This window comes from Uranotaenia lowii, chromosome 2 (genome assembly GCF_029784155.1).
Source record: "Uranotaenia lowii strain MFRU-FL chromosome 2, ASM2978415v1, whole genome shotgun sequence".
Taxonomy (NCBI): domain Eukaryota; kingdom Metazoa; phylum Arthropoda; class Insecta; order Diptera; family Culicidae; genus Uranotaenia; species Uranotaenia lowii.
In genome coordinates, this window is record NC_073692.1 from 428,584,252 (window position 1) to 428,601,028 (window position 16,777).

General features: G+C 37.2%; 1 protein-coding gene and 1 long non-coding RNA gene across 2 annotated transcripts in view; one reads left to right on the top strand and one right to left on the bottom strand.

Annotated features, from left to right (window-relative positions):
- Window positions 1-535: 535 nt before the first annotated feature.
- Window positions 536-1,445, bottom strand: LOC129749955 (uncharacterized). Its single transcript, XR_008738227.1, has 2 exons — window positions 959-1,445; window positions 536-898 (listed from the first exon to the last, which is right to left on the bottom strand). It is a non-coding gene; the product is annotated as an uncharacterized LOC129749955 (long non-coding RNA).
- Window positions 1,446-15,380: 13,935 nt separating this feature from the next.
- Window positions 15,381-16,777, top strand: part of LOC129743510 (protein kinase C, brain isozyme) — a 110,785-nt gene continuing 109,388 nt past the window's right edge. Inside the window, exon 1 of the mRNA XM_055735543.1 lies at window positions 15,381-15,588. The gene's annotated coding sequence lies outside the window, so the exon portion shown is untranslated. The remainder of the gene's footprint in view (window positions 15,589-16,777) is intronic.

A 16,777-nucleotide genomic window follows, 5' to 3' on the forward strand; every position in this document is an offset into this window, starting at 1 on the left:
CAACTATTCGAGACGTCATATTCGACATCCTGGGGGAACATGCCGTTCAGCATCAGCAGGGCCAAGCAGTTTCGACCGACCAGCAACCGGGTCCGGTGGCGGGTGCAGCCGAAACTTCCGGGCAGCAGCAGCCGGAGTGAAAGTCAGCAGAATCTGCGCGAAATATACCAGGTGCTGCGGAGTTCCATCATTAAGTAGAAAGTTTTCCGCCGCTGGTCACAGGCTTCGGCCTGGTGTCCGGCCCGTCCGGCCTGGTGCGAGATGGAGAGCCGTGTTCCGTCATTGCCCCGGTTCAAGCCTATCTGATGCATCCTCGATTTGATGCACCTCCTCAGGAAGCGAATAATACGCCACCGAAACCGCCACGAAAACCGTAATGAACGAGATGCTTAAAACAGACAAATCCTATAACGAAGAATATTCATTTTGAACAGTTAGCTCTTTCTAACTTCGATCATAATGATTTTCAAGATAATGTATAGATTGGAAATTTTCCAGAAAAAAACAAATATGGACAGATTTAAAACCTTCGAAATAAACTATTTATAAACCTATTTGATAAAAATCAAGTTCTTTTCAAGTTTTATTAATATTCGAAACACTTTATGATACATAATTTATTACAGTTCAATGGTAGAAAACAACATTTAACAATTATTTCACATTTAACATGTTCGCACTGTTAATCAACACATCCTTCATCATCCAGTACGCCATCCTGTTATGTTTTTGAGCCACTGCCTCAATCGATTAGCTGCTAGAAGGCCCACTGATGAGAAGGCCAATTTGAAGCTCCTAGTCCTCTCAACTGGGTTAAATTGATCGACTTTCCAGAAAACGTTTTCACTGTCAACAAACGATATCAAATTGTATCCCCGGAAGCATTTTGCAGACAAACCTTCAAAATACAAAAATATAGTTGCAATGTGCTGAACCAATTTTATTTTGACATATTTACCTGATATTTTAGAAGCGCTGGTTTTCATTTTTCCTATTTTTGTATGTATTCTGGTTCGCTATCCGTAAAGCAAAAAAGCCCTTACACTGACGGGAAAACACAGAACAATATAATCATAGCTACACGATCGGAATCAGGTTTATCAGATGCGGCCACCAGCGAATATTCAAGTTCGAAAACGGAGACAGAAACTATCTTCCTTTTAGCAATCCGTCGGGTCGAATCGAGCTTTGGAGCTTCGGATGAAATCACGAATGAAAATTTCTTTGCTTTCTTAATTGATTGTGGCTGATGTTGCTATTACTTCGAATATTGATCGTGTAGTTATTGAAGGCCTCGATTCTGGTTCGGAGTTCTGTTGTTGTTAATCCTGGGAGATGCACCTTAATTGGGAAAATTTCTGCTCTTCCCGTAAACGAGCCTGCCGGTTCCACCACGGCCAGAGTTCAGTGGACAGTTTGACTCGATGCGCATAATGGAATGTAAACAAACTCTACACGCTGAACGTCGTTTGTTTAACTTAGCATCAAACGTTGAAATTTTTTCAGTGCATGTTTGCTCTCGCCCCTTTCTTGTGAGCAAATTTGGTGATTTTATCGGTCCCGACGGCAACGGCCCTATTTTGCTCACCCATATACTAACCCCCGGTGCGGTTTAAATGTGATTAAACTCGTGAGCATTTTCACTTTGCTTGCGATTGCTGCGGATGCCCTTAAACGGAAGCATTTTTATTCATTTCATTTATTTTATTGTATAATTAGTTGTTTATGGAGTAATCCATTAGATATTATTTTCCTTCTGGTACATTTCTTAGTTGGTCGGGATTTGATCAGACCGAACTGAACGCCATCACCTTTTTTTTCGAGGCATTTGAACTTTATGTGCAAATATTTTCATCAAGAGGCTAAATCCTTGATGTTTATGAACCAAAATCGATAGTTTTTAATCCAAGGAATTTATTTCAGTCAAATTTACTCGCTATTTCGATCTAGAATAGGGATTGTACGAGATTCAATTTCGTTTGTTTTAAAATTTAAAAACTGTTTTACATTGATTTTCACGCGAATCAAAGATTGGTTTAATTTTAATACACCAATTCAAAAAATATTGACAATAAAAAAAATTATGCACTTTTTTGAATCCCAAACTTAAGACTTATTTGAACTCGTTTATCTAAATGGCGTTCAAAACATTCCAGCTTGGAGGGAAGTGCGGGGGTTGAAACGCACAAAAAAAATAAATGAAATCTGTGCACTTATTCTTCACCTTTAATTTGCCACAAAGCGGAGTAAAATATTAAGATTAGATCCGGCGACTCGCTGATTTCCAATTCAATGTTTTCGGTTCGTAATTACGACTAATGGCCGTTAACAGGTTAACAAACTGTTTTTTTTAATTCGATTAAAAACAACCTGTTTTTAGTTAGCTGCAAGATTTTTCTGCATGCAACGCTTGGGATCGTAGCAAGCCTTGCTCGTGACCGGACGTTTCCCATGGTTTTGGAAAAGTGGTAAATTGAAAGATGTGCATTCTGAGCAATTATGATGAAGAAATTAGGAAGTTCAGCAACTCGAAGGGAATAATAGTTCCGAAACACGAAAGCCGAGCAGAGAGGATTGCGAAAGCGAACAAGAATTTGAATTAAAGCTCACTCAATTTAGTTAATTTCCTGTTTCCCGAAAATTTCCACAATGGATGAAAAGCTAAGTATTTGTATAATATTATCAATCTGAAAATTAACGAGATGACATGAAGTTGTGAATTTGTACATTGCATGAAGCTTGTTTCGGATTTTCCGCCGACTTAATTTTTTTTTCCCTTTATTTTTCGACTACTGCGATTGAATTCGAATCATACGTAGGGACTTAAATAAAAAAAAACTTAGGTCTTGAATAACGTTAATTCTTCTTACCAATTTTATTTGCTTTATCTTGGTTGATTAATTATTTTTCTCAAGTTAGTTTCATATAGTTTGATCTTATTTTATCTAGTTTAATCTAAGTTTCTCTTAGTTGAGCTTGAGAGCATACGGGCGGGACTCTTAAATTAAATCTAATATGAAGCACAATAGTGGAAGTGACTTTGTGAAGAAGTGTCTGCCGAGGGTGGAGGGAAAAAAGAATTCAGATCAACGGTATTTTGATTAATTGACATTTGAGCGACATCCTGGAGGAATCCATGCTAAAAACGGAACTGGAAGCCAAAAACATCCCCTAGCAAAATCACGACCCGAACCAATAAGCGTAGAAATCAGCATTATTCTTTAGGTCTCCTTGGCCCAAACCAATCTTGTGGTCATCCCCAGTCCTAAAATGAACTTTACTGCATGTTTGTGGTCAATTTTCAACAAAAGGTAACAAGGTAATCAAGGTAATCAAAACAGATGTTAATAACAAAAAAAAAAGCAAAAATCATATATTTCTGGAGCCTTATAAAAAGTATGCAAAGCCTTATTAAAAAAGTATACAAATCACTTAAAATCCTTTTGTAACTTTCTGGAAACATTGATAAATTTAAACTCTTACTTCGGTTAAGGGGCATGAAAGGGATATCATTTTGAAATTAACGCTAAACATTTCTATTCAGGAAAAACATAGGAATATTTGTTTGTGATGTGTTGGAAATAGTGACAAAAACCCTTATATTTTCAAATGGAAAGAAAAAACAAACTTAGAAAGAGCAACGTTACAACACTCGACTCGATGTGCTCCCACCGCGAATGGGCTATAAAAATATAAAATAACATCACATTATCGATAATAAACAGTCGGTAGTAAGTGTCGTCATGCCAAAATAGGAAAAGAATTCGAAAACTGTACGCGTCAAGTTTCCCGCGAGCCGCCGCAGTTTGCAGTTCAGCCGATGATTATTTACGTTCACAGCGTGCAATTATACAATTTATTAGTGAGGAAAACCCGCAAACGTGACAGCCTGAAGTCGCTTTACCTGTCGCTCGCCGTGGCAGTTTGATCCGGTGGTTAGGGTAGCTGTGCGGCGTTTTTGGAGGAGTGAGTTCAATCAGAACGATGTCAACGTAGACACCGATCAAATGGGATGAATCGATTGCATCGCAGCAACCTGTGGAGATTTTGTTTTTTTTTATTGTAGAACGTAGGATGACAGCTGTGCCTTTTTATAGCCAAACAAACAGAAGCGCCGCCACGTTACTGCATTTGGTAGGTCGTTGACGAATGTCGCGATGCGTTACTATGGGAACTGGGTTAACCGCCGGCTTGCTGCGTGACACTTACTCAGCACAGCACCAATAAACGTTCTGAAATATGTTAACAGGTGTCGAGCGCTATGAAATTGCGGTTGCTTGGATTTATCTTTTTTCCCGGACGCGATTGGCGGTTGGCTTTTGGCGTCGGATTGATTCAAACCTCGTGCCAATCTCTACTTCAAATGATAAGTCAATTCGAAAAAAATCGATAATGATTCAAAAGTGTAAACATTGGTTCGGTTTGAAAATAGCCAGTCGGCAGCGTTTTTATTTGCACTTACCATATCTATAACGGAACGGTTTTTTTCTTGATTCCAATCCAGGTTACTAGAGGCGACCCACTCGTCGTTAGGTGATGCTTCACGCATACAAATATGGTCATAACTAGCTGGCACATAAAAAAGAAAGAAAAATGGAAGAGAAGGATGGCACCACCTACAAAGGCTAACTAGATTTGTATTATTGCCTACATGGTCGAAAATCAAATTAACACCGGGGCCGTCGCGTTCCCTGACACGAGGTCTGCAATTGATTTGTCCCTGGATTTGTGTGTCCTTCTATAAACGTAGCACATGACGTCTTTGTACGAAGTCATAAATTCGCGCTAAGTGACGTTTGATTTGAACGAGTGAAATTTCGGACCAGGTAGTAGGCTAGCTAGTAGGAGGCTATGACCAAATGTTGAAGGAATGTTGAAGTGTCAATAAAATTATCTATGCATAGGTACATAAATTTGTTTGCCACGTTTTTTTTTGTCGAAGAGAGATCCAGTGAGAAACTTAGGTGAATTGTGCTTATTGATTTGTCACTACAATTTTCAAGCAAATTGACAAAAATGACAAAAATGACAAAAATGACAAAAATGACAAAAATGACAAAAATGACAAAAATGACAAAAATGACAAAAATGACAAAAATGACAAAAATGACAAAAATGACAAAAATGACAAAAATGACAAAAATGACAAAAATGACAAAAATGACAAAAATGACAAAAATGACAAAAATAACAGAAATGACAAAAATGACAAAAATTACAGAAATGACAGAAATGACAGAAATGACAGAAATGACAGAAATGACAAAAATGACAAAAATGACAAAAATGACAAAAATGACAAAAATGACAAAAATGACAAAAATGACAAAAATGACAAAAATGACAAAAATGACAAAAATGACAAAAATGACAAAAATGACAAAAATGACAAAAATGACAAAAATGACAAAAATGACAAAAATGACAAAAATGACAAAAATGACAAAAATGACAAAAATGACAAAAATGACAAAAATGACAAAAATGACAAAAATGACAAAAATGACAAAAATGACAAAAATGACAAAAATGACAAAAATGACAAAAATGACAAAAATGACAAAAATGACAAAAATGACAAAAATGACAAAAATGACAAAAATGACAAAAATGACAAAAATGACAAAAATGACAAAAATGACAAAAATGACAAAAATGACAAAAATGACAAAAATGACAAAAATGACAAAAATGACAAAAATGACAAAAATGACAAAAATGACAAAAATGACAAAAATGACAAAAATGACAAAAATGACAAAAATGACAAAAATGACAAAAATGACAAAAATGACAAAAATGACAAAAATGACAAAAATGACAAAAATGACAAAAATGACAAAAATGACAAAAATGACAAAAATGACAAAAATGACAAAAATGACAAAAATGACAAAAATGACAAAAATGACAAAAATGACAAAAATGACAAAAATGACAAAAATGACAAAAATGACAAAAATGACAAAAATGACAAAAATGACAAAAATGACAAAAATGACAAAAATGACAAAAATGACAAAAATGACAAAAATGACAAAAATGACAAAAATGACAAAAATGACAAAAATGACAAAAATGACAAAAATGACAAAAATGACAAAAATGACAAAAATGACAAAAATGACAAAAATGACAAAAATGACAAAAATGACAAAAATGACAAAAATGACAAAAATGACAAAAATGACAAAAATGACAAAAATGACAAAAATGACAAAAATGACAAAAATGACAAAAATGACAAAAATGACAAAAATGACAAAAATGACAAAAATGACAAAAATGACAAAAATGACAAAAATGACAAAAATGACAAAAATGACAAAAATGACAAAAATGACAAAAATGACAAAAATGACAAAAATGACAAAAATGACAAAAATGACAAAAATGACAAAAATGACAAAAATGACAAAAATGACAAAAATGACAAAAATGACAAAAATGACAAAAATGACAAAAATGACAAAAATGACAAAAATGACAAAAATGACAAAAATGACAAAAATTACAAAAATTACAAAAATTACAAAAATGACAAAAATGACAAAAATGACAAAAATGACAAAAATGACAAAAATGACAAAAATGACAAAAATGACAAAAATGACAAAAATGACAAAAATGACAAAAATGACAAAAATGACAAAAATGACAAAAATGACAAAAATGACAAAAATGACAAAAATGACAAAAATGACAAAAATAACAAAAATGACAAAAATTACATAAATAATTAAAAATTAAAAAAAAATGACAAAAATGACAAAAATGACAAAAATGACAAAAATGACAAAAATGACAAAAATGACAAAAATAACAGAAATGACAAAAATGACAAAAATTACAGAAATGACAGAAATGACAGAAATGACAGAAATGACAGAAATGACAAAAATGACAAAAATGACAAAAATGACAAAAATGACAAAAATGACAAAAATGACAAAAATGACAAAAATGACAAAAATGACAAAAATGACAAAAATGACAAAAATGACAAAAATGACAAAAATGACAAAAATGACAAAAATGACAAAAATGACAAAAATGACAAAAATGACAAAAATGACAAAAATGACAAAAATGACAAAAATGACAAAAATGACAAAAATGACAAAAATGACAAAAATGACAAAAATGACAAAAATGACAAAAATGACAAAAATGACAAAAATGACAAAAATGACAAAAATGACAAAAATGACAAAAATGACAAAAAAGACAAAAATGACAAAAATGACAAAAATGACAAAAATGACAAAAATGACAAAAATGACAAAAATGACAAAAATGACAAAAATGACAAAAATGACAAAAATGACAAAAATGACAAAAATGACAAAAATGACAAAAATGACAAAAATGACAAAAATGACAAAAATGACAAAAATGACAAAAATGACAAAAATGACAAAAATGACAAAAATGACAAAAATGACAAAAATGACAAAAATGACAAAAATGACAAAAATGACAAAAATGACAAAAATGACAAAAATGACAAAAATGACAAAAATGACAAAAATGACAAAAATGACAAAAATGACAAAAATGACAAAAATGACAAAAATGACAAAAATGACAAAAATGACAAAAATGACAAAAATGACAAAAATGACAAAAATGACAAAAATGACAAAAATGACAAAAATGACAAAAATGACAAAAATGACAAAAATGACAAAAATGACAAAAATGACAAAAATGACAAAAATGACAAAAATGACAAAAATGACAAAAATGACAAAAATGACAAAAATGACAAAAATGACAAAAATGACAAAAATGACAAAAATGACAAAAATGACAAAAATGACAAAAATGACAAAAATGACAAAAATGACACAAATGACAAAAATGACAAAAATGACAAAAATGACAAAAATGACAAAAATGACAAAAATGACAAAAATGACAAAAATGACAAAAATGACAAAAATGACAAAAATGACAAAAATGACAAAAATGACAAAAATGACAAAAATGACAAAAATGACAAAAATGACAAAAATGACAAAAATGACAAAAATGACAAAAATGACAAAAATGACAAAAATGACAAAAATGACAAAAATGACAAAAAATGACAAAAATGACAAAAATGACAAAAATGACAAAAATGACAAAAATGACAAAAATGACAAAAATGACAAAAATGACAAAAATGACAAAAATAACAAAAATGACAAAAATTACATAAATAATTAAAAATTAAAAAAAAATGACAAAAATGACAAAAATTACAAAAATGACAAAAATGACAAAAATTACAAAAATTACAAAAATTTCAAAAATTTCAAAAATTACAAACAATACTAATTTTTCAAAAATAACTTAAATGACATAAATGTGTATAAATTCTTCAAAAACTTCACAACAACCACACAAAAACTCCAAAATTCAAGGAAATTATAAAAAAAATTTCCCAAATATTATGCAAATCATTTGATTTTCTATAAACAATATTTGCCATCAAATTTCTGTCGATTTATACAAGTTTGTTGTCATAATCTTTTATCATGTTGTGTTCTCTTTTGTTATGTTTATTATGTTTGTTATTTTTGTTATATTTGTAGTTGTAGTCGTCATTTTTCATTATCATGTTTAGTCTCTTGTGTGCAAATGTTTTCAAATTTTTAAAATTTCTACTAATTTTGTCATTTTTGAGAACTTAATGCATTTTTTTGGTTTTTGTTTTTTTAACATTAAAACACGTGAAAACATTGTTTTTGTTTGTTTCCGATTTGTTTGGTTCTGATAAAACGGAAAATATTAAGTAATTTTGTTCCAATAACCTCTTCTATTTTAAAACGTTTGACAATATAGAACTGTGCAATCATTCGTCTCCCATCAGTCAGTGAACACGGTCGTGGTTTTGCGAGCCTCGTGTGTGAAAAAAGTGTTCTTTGTTCGGTTGATAGGAGAGAGTTGCCGTATTCAATCCGGTGTTTTTTTTTGCCGTATGGTGACACAAAAGACAATTAAATTTTCGCTAGCTACCAAAGTGGAGAAGTGCCCTCGCTAGAATAGGAAAAGTGATACGTTGACTTCCCCGAAACTTGGCCTGTCGAGTGCTGGTGGCCTACAGTTTTTTATTCCGTTGTTCCCCGTGAAAAGGATTTGGCCCCGCTGGAAGTGTTTGGAGGTGCGGGTGAAGGTCGTCGTCATCGTTTGACAAACGGCCTAATCATCTTCGTCAGACTAGTTCCCCGCTCATTGACGTTCGTGGCAGCCATCTTCAATCAACGAAAGAAGACCACGTGGTTGGAGCCATCGTTAGACACTGGACCAAATATACGACTTTCCAATTGGCCGAATAGTCGTGGATTACGAAAAAATCAATCAAGTTTGTAATATCTTTTATTTTTTTTCACTGTTTCTCCCCTATCTTGTTTCCCTTTTTTTTATATTTCGATCATTGAGTGCTTTGCTCATATTTTTAAAACGGAGGCATTAGTGGCTCCGTTGAAAAAATATGAACGAAGGCGGGGGGTTAAACCCCTCAGTTATGGATGATGAGAGTCCAACCTACGAGAATGAGGAGCATCTGGAGGACCCAGATGCTGCTGGTCCCTCAAATGCTAGTCTTTCTCAGATGGATGATGCCTCTTCATCATCCCCAGCTGAGAGTAGAACAACCCGACTCCGAGCATATGCAGAGGGCTCATCTTCCTCTGGGCCATGGGTGGTTTTCATCCGGCCCAAAAAAAACGGTAAGCCTCTTAACGTGGTACAGATCACCAAAGATCTGGCGAGGTGGCCCTCTGTAACCAGTGTTACAAAACAGCGTTCAAACAAGCTGCGCGTTGTTGTGGCTAACTCGAAAGCTGCAAACGAGATTGTAGCAAGTAATTTTCTGAACCTAGAGTATCACGTTTACATCCCGTCTCGAGACGTAGAGATAGAGGGCGTGATCACAGAAATGAGTCTGGATGCGAAATACGTTAAATCTAACGGCGTTGGCAAGTTCAAGAGCCTCGATTCGACTTCTGTCGAAATCGTGGATTGCCGTCAACTCAACACTGCCAACGTCGTAAATGGAGTTACAAAGTATTCGCCTTCAGCTTCATTTCGTGTGACCTTCGCGGGTACCGCCCTCCCTCACTACGTCTTGATTGACGGAGTTTTAAGGCTTCCTGTGCGACTCTTCGTGCCTCGACCCATGCATTGTAAAAATTGCATCAAGTTGGGGCACACAGCGTCGCACTGTTGCAATAAGCCACGCTGTCCCCAATGCGGGGAGAATCATGGGGATGGAGCATGCTCAGCAATAGAGCAGAAATGTGTTTATTGCGGGGGCTCACCCCATGAAATCTCTTCGTGCGAGGCATTCAAGAGTTGCTGGGATAAACAGAAGCGCTCTTTAAAGGAACGATCGCGTCGTTCTTATGCCTCTATCTTAAAGAGCGCTTCTCCACTGGACCAACCTCATTCAAGTAACATCTTTTCTGTGTTGCCAGTTGACAACGAAGAAACAACGGATGAGGAAAACCCTTTTGTTTTCGTTGCAAACTCCCGGAAACGTGCTAAAACAACTCCCAAGACACCCAAAATACCCAAGAAAATCCCTGCAATGAGCCCTCCAACCAGTGTCCCTAAAAAGCCGAATGCTGCAGAACAACAAAAACAAAACCCTCCTGGATTCCGCACGATTTTTTCACCACAGAACGATTCAACACCAGCAGGGACCTCAAAGGCCCCTTTGACGAATGCAGTTTTTTCAGAATCAACTTCCCAGCCAGGATTGTTTAAGTTGACTGACATTCTGAATGGAATTTTTTCGTTTTTCAACGTTTCTGAATCCATCAAAAGCATTGTAACAACAATGCTTCCTGTAGTAAAGACATTTTTGAAGCAATTGATGCAAACTTGGTCCCTCATTTCAATGTTTATCTCTCTCGATGGCTAATTTACGCCGAGAGGTCGGAGATATCACTGTTATACAGTGGAATTGTCGTAGTTTAGTTCCTAAACTGGATCCGTTCAAATTTCTTCTTCATGAAACTAGTTGCGATATTTTTGCCCTTTCAGAAACATGGCTTTCTTCTCAATCAAACATCTCATTCCACGATTTTAACATTATCCGTTTGGATCGCAACGATTCTTATGGAGGGGTGCTTTTGGGGATCAATAAGCGCCACTCCTTTTATAGAATCCACCTCCCTTTATCAGGAGGAATTGAAGCTGTTGCATGTCATACAACTATAAGAGGTAAGGATTTATGCGTTGTCAGTTTGTACTGGCCTCATAGAGTTGCAGTGGATCGAAGTCACCTAGAGGACCTGTGCTCAGTGCTTCCTGAGCCATGGTTGATCCTGGGTGACTTCAATTCACATGGAACTGTCTGGGGAGAACAAACTGACGATTGTCGTTCTACTCTTATTTATGACATTTGTGACAGTTTCAATTTAACAATTTTGAACACGGGTGAAAAAACACGGGTACCTAAACCCCCTGCAAGACCAAGTGCAATTGACCTCTCACTCTGCTCAAATTCACTATCATTGGATTGCCAGTGGAAGGTAATCCCTGATCCCAATGGTAGTGATCACTTGCCAATCAAAATTACAATCACCAATGGGGCCAGCACTTCAAATTCAACAAATATGGCATATGACCTTACAAGACACATCGATTGGAAAAAGTACTCGGACGAAATAACAGATGCCATTAATTCTATGAATGTTTTACCTCCTTTGGAGGAGTATCACTTTCTTTCACGTTTGATCCATGAAAGTGCACTTTGCGCTCAAAAAAAACCTATCCCAGATTCATCTGTTCTTCGAAGGCCCCCAAATCCATGGTGGGACCAGCAGTGTTCCAAGCTTTATAAGGACAAATCAAAAGCATTCAAAGATTTTCGAAAATATGGAACCCTCGTCCTTTTTGAATCATATGTTTCCCTTGAAAATCAGTTCAAAAAATTGATCAAAGGGAAGAAAAAGGCGTATTGGAGGAATTTTGTGGGTGGTTTATCACGGGAAACATCCCTGAGTACCTTATGGAAAGTGGCACGAAGCATGCGCAATCGATCATCTACAAATGAAAGTGAAGAAAATACACATAGATGGATATTAAACTTTGCACGGAAAGTCTGCCCAGATTCTACACCTGTACAAAAAATAATCCGGAACGTGCCTCCTGATAGGTGTGGTCTGGATTCCAGCTTTTCGATGGTCGAATTTTCACTTGCCCTCCTCTCTTGCAACAATTCAGCTCCGGGAATTGATAAAATCAAATTTAACTTGTTGAAAAACCTTCCGGACGCCGCCAAGTTTCGCTTGTTAAATTTATTTAATCAATTCTTGGAGAACAACATTGTTCCCCAAGAGTGGAGAGAAGTGAGAGTTATCGCTATCCAAAAGCCCGGGAAACCAGCGTCCGATGCGAATTCGTACCGTCCAATAGCGATGTTGTCTTGTATACGCAAGTTGATGGAGAAAATGATTTTGTTTCGTTTGGATAAATGGGTAGAAGCAAATGGTCTCCTTTCAGATACTCAATTTGGGTTCCGAAGGGGCAAAGGGACAAACGATTGTCTTGCTTTGCTGTCTTCAGAGATACAAATGGCGTACGCAAAACGTGAGCAAATGGCTTCAGTGTTTCTAGACATAAAAGGAGCTTTTGATGCAGTCTCCATAGAGGTGTTGTCAGACAAGTTACACTCCAGGGGTCTGCCTCCACTATTGAACAACATCTTATACAGTTTGCTTTGTGAGAAACATCTGAACTTTGCTCACGGAGATATTGCAGTTAGAAGAACCTCTTACATGGGTCTCCCGCAGGGTTCATGTTTGAGTCCACTTCTGTACAACTTTTACGTAAGTGACATCGACAGTTGTCTCTCTGAAGGCTGCACTCTAAGACAACTTGCAGATGACGGCGTGGTGTCTGTCACAGGATCTTCTGAGTCTCATCTGCACAGACCTTTACAAGATACTTTGAACAGATTGTCTTCCTGGGCTTTGGGGCTTGGGATTGAGTTTTCCCCTCAGAAAACGGAGATGGTTGTTTTTTCTAAGAAACATAGACCTGCTCAACCTAAGCTCCAACTCCTGGGCAGAACGATCACTCAATCGAGGTGTTTTAAGTATCTTGGGGTTTGGTTTGATTCCAAGTGTACCTGGAGGGCCCATATTGAGTATCTGAAAGGAAAATGCCAACAAAGAATCAATTTTCTCCGATCAATCACTGGCACCTGGTGGGGAGCCCATCCAGAAGATCTTTTAAAATTGTATCGAACAACTATTCTCTCAGTGATGGAATATGGTAGCTTCTGTTTCCAGTCAGCTGCCAAAACTCACCTCATTAAACTCGAGCGTATCCAATATCGTTGTCTCCGCATCGCTTTGGGCTGTATGCCCTCAACGCATAACATGAGTCTCGAAGTTTTGGCAGGAATACTCCCACTAAAAGATCGATTCAATTTACTATCACTCCGGTTCCTCATCAGGTGTGAGGTCATGAACCCATTGGTTATTGTAAATTTTGAAAGGCTTCTTGAGCAAAATTTTCAAACCAGATTTATGTCTATATACCATATCCTCATGTCGATGCAGGTAAACCCTTCTTCGTATTCTCCCGCTCGTGTTTGTAGCCCAGACTACGATGATTCTTCTGTCCAGTTTGATTTGTCTATGCAGCAGGAAATTCGTGGAATCCCGGATCCGCATCGTCCACTTCTGATTCCAAGAATTTTCGAAACTAAATATAGACACGTCGATGCTGATAAAATGTACTTTACTGATGGATCACTTATAGAGGAATCAACAGGATTTGGAGTGTTCAACGAAATATCTAGCGCCTCTTACAGCCTCGAGTCACCATGCTCTGTGTATATAGCAGAGTTAGCAGCAATTCATTGGGCTTTGGACAGTATCGCTTCAAGGCCAGTTGGGCACTACTTTATTGTAACGGATAGTCTGAGTTCTGTTCAAGCAATTCACTCAATAAAACCGGGAAAGCACTCACCATACTTCTTCGAGAAGATACGGGATAGTTTGAGTGCTTTATCAAAACGTCGCTTTACCATCACCTTTGTTTGGGTTCCCTCCCATTGCTCGATAGAGGGTAATGAGAAGGCAGACTCTCTGGCAAAGGTGGGGGCGATGGAAGGTGACACGTATCAGCGTGAAATCGCCTTCAACGAATTTTACTTTTTAGTTCGAAGAAACTCTCTTGTCAACTGGCAACGCAAATGGGACGAGGATGAGGATGGTCGGTGGCTCCACTCGATTATCCCAAGGGTAAGCCTTAAACCATGGTTTAATAGATTGGACCTGAGTCGGGATTTTATTCGTATATTTTCCCGTCTCATGTCCAATCATTGTTCCTTAGACGCGGTACTCTATCGTTTTGATATTGCTGGCAGCAATTTGTGTAGTTGCGGCCAAGGTTACCACGACATCGAGCATATTGTTTGGTCGTGCGAGGTTCATCTTGTCGCTAGAACGAATTTGATAGAATCCCTTCGGGCCCGAGGAAAACCACCCTATGTTCCAGTGAGAGATGTGCTGGCTGTTATAGACTTGGACTACATGTTTGAAATATACCTTTTCCTAAAAGCTATTGATCTTCGTCTATAATTCTTTTTATTTTCATATTTCCCTATCTATCTTCTTTTTTCTTTAAAAGTGAACTAGATATAAGCACACAATTGTAATCAAACAAAACGAGTTTGGCTCCTTAAAGCCTAAAGGTACGAGCCGTTTCAAATAAAGAATTTACAAAAAAAAAAAAAAAAGAACTGTGCAATAATCGAACTGGGTTTGCATATATAATCAAAAATCTTAGTTTTTAATCTGAGCCTTTGCTCTCTGATATCTGAATTCGAAAGGGATTGAAGAAGCAAAACGAGTTCGACAACTGATCAAAGCCTACTTTACCTCCGGATTCTATGACGAAAAATTTCGTTTCAAAACTCGATTTTTTTTTTATTTTCATGGAAAAATTTGATTTTAAATTGGATGAAAATTGACAGAGATAATTAAAACTGGGATATGTAAACATTTCACTTAATTTCGGAGTCAAAAAGCACGTTCCACTCACCAGTATCTCAAATTCGGTCACTTCCCTGATAAACTCTCCTCAGTCACTCAGTTCTCGTTTTTCGATTTTCTCTCAATTCGACGTCCATCGAGTATTGGTTTGGGGTCATCTCAGCTAGTAGAGCTCCAAAAGGCCTACCCCACGCTCGGTTCCGCTTCTGCTTCTGGGGTGCTGGGGAGCGGCCTGACTGCGACTGCTGGTTGGTGTCCAGTGCCCAGCCGGAGATCCGCTCCGTGTGGGAGATTTCTCCAATATCCAAGAGCAGAGAAAACGTTTTATGGGGAGCTGCTTGTGACCTGTGCTGTTCCAACTGGCCCGAACCTTGCTCACTTTGATTTGTCATGTCGATTCGATCGAACGTGTATTTGCCGTGTTTCGTCGACGTCGATTCGGTTCGAGCCCTCTAGGCTCTTCTGTGTGTTGGCTCCAAGATTTTTGGGGAAAGGTGTTTCTTCTTCGTCGCTGTTCAAGAGAAGAAAGAAGTGTGTTGAAGTGTCATTCTTTTCTGTGTTTGGAGCTGCTGTGTAGAAGCTTGTAAGTGGTGCTAGAATTTGGCTCGGGGTTTTCTTTTAGTGGATGATTAAACCCTCCATCTAGTAGGCCAGCGTTTTTTTTCTCTTCCTCAAACCAAGTGTCGATTGAAATCGCAGTGTGCTGTGCAAGAAGCAGAATCGATGGAACCGACTATCTGATCTGATGGGTGGAAGAAAAAAATCCCCCAGCCTACTACTACCTGCTGCTACTGGATAGTGTATTTTTGGCGAGAGCAATAAATTTTCACATCTCCGTGGTCGGAACGCGAAATCAATTGAGCAAATACACAAAGCTTACTGGTGCTCTTCCATTGCTGGGGCAGGCAGCAGCATCTTTCCACTAATTTAGTTAGGGGTTCTCACCCAGCTGATTGGGAAGTGTAAATTTGGCCTGAAGCCCACCAAGTGTATTAAAGAAATTTTTTTTATTGATCTTCCGGGTATTTGCGCTAAAACCCTAGAGCTGAAAAAATTTGCAAAATGGGTACACCAACGACGACTGAAAAAAAAAGATCATGCTAAATGCCCACGACGATACACACTATGAGTGAGCAAAGATGATGATGAAGATGGCAAAATGTGTGATTTTTATTTTTCCCCTTGCTCAAGAGCTCACGAGCGAATCGTGGCGTGAAACCCCGAAAAAATCGTCGGGGGTGGATTGGGGCGTTCCGGGCCGGGGTTGCTTTTTCGGCACAGGAGCAGCAGCAGAGCCGAGTAGAGCGAGTAGAGAACAACTCTCGACTCCAACCGATTCTCCTCTCAGCATTCGGATCGTCGTACTAATAAGATGCTGTGAGCGCGCCAACCCGCCTGATTGTGGACCGTGGAAAAGATATTAGTTATACAGTAATCTTCCTAGTTGGAGACGAGTTAGAATGCGATTTATTGAATGTTTATTAACCGTCGTTCATAACATAGGGGTATATATTTTAGTTCGATTATGAACGATCCGCGGATGGATAAAAATAATATCCAATTTCCTTGAACCAACTTTGTAGTGCAAAACTAAATAACAGCAAAAAACGCAAAAAATATCCATCAAATAAGTGTACAGTGCGGGACGTCAAAGGCTACTTGGATACTTACTTTTTTCATTCCACGTGCATTCCCACCGGACTTTCGTGCTTCAGCAGTGTATAATAATAATACAATAATTGAATTATATGTGTGCCGGGCTGGTGCCCTTT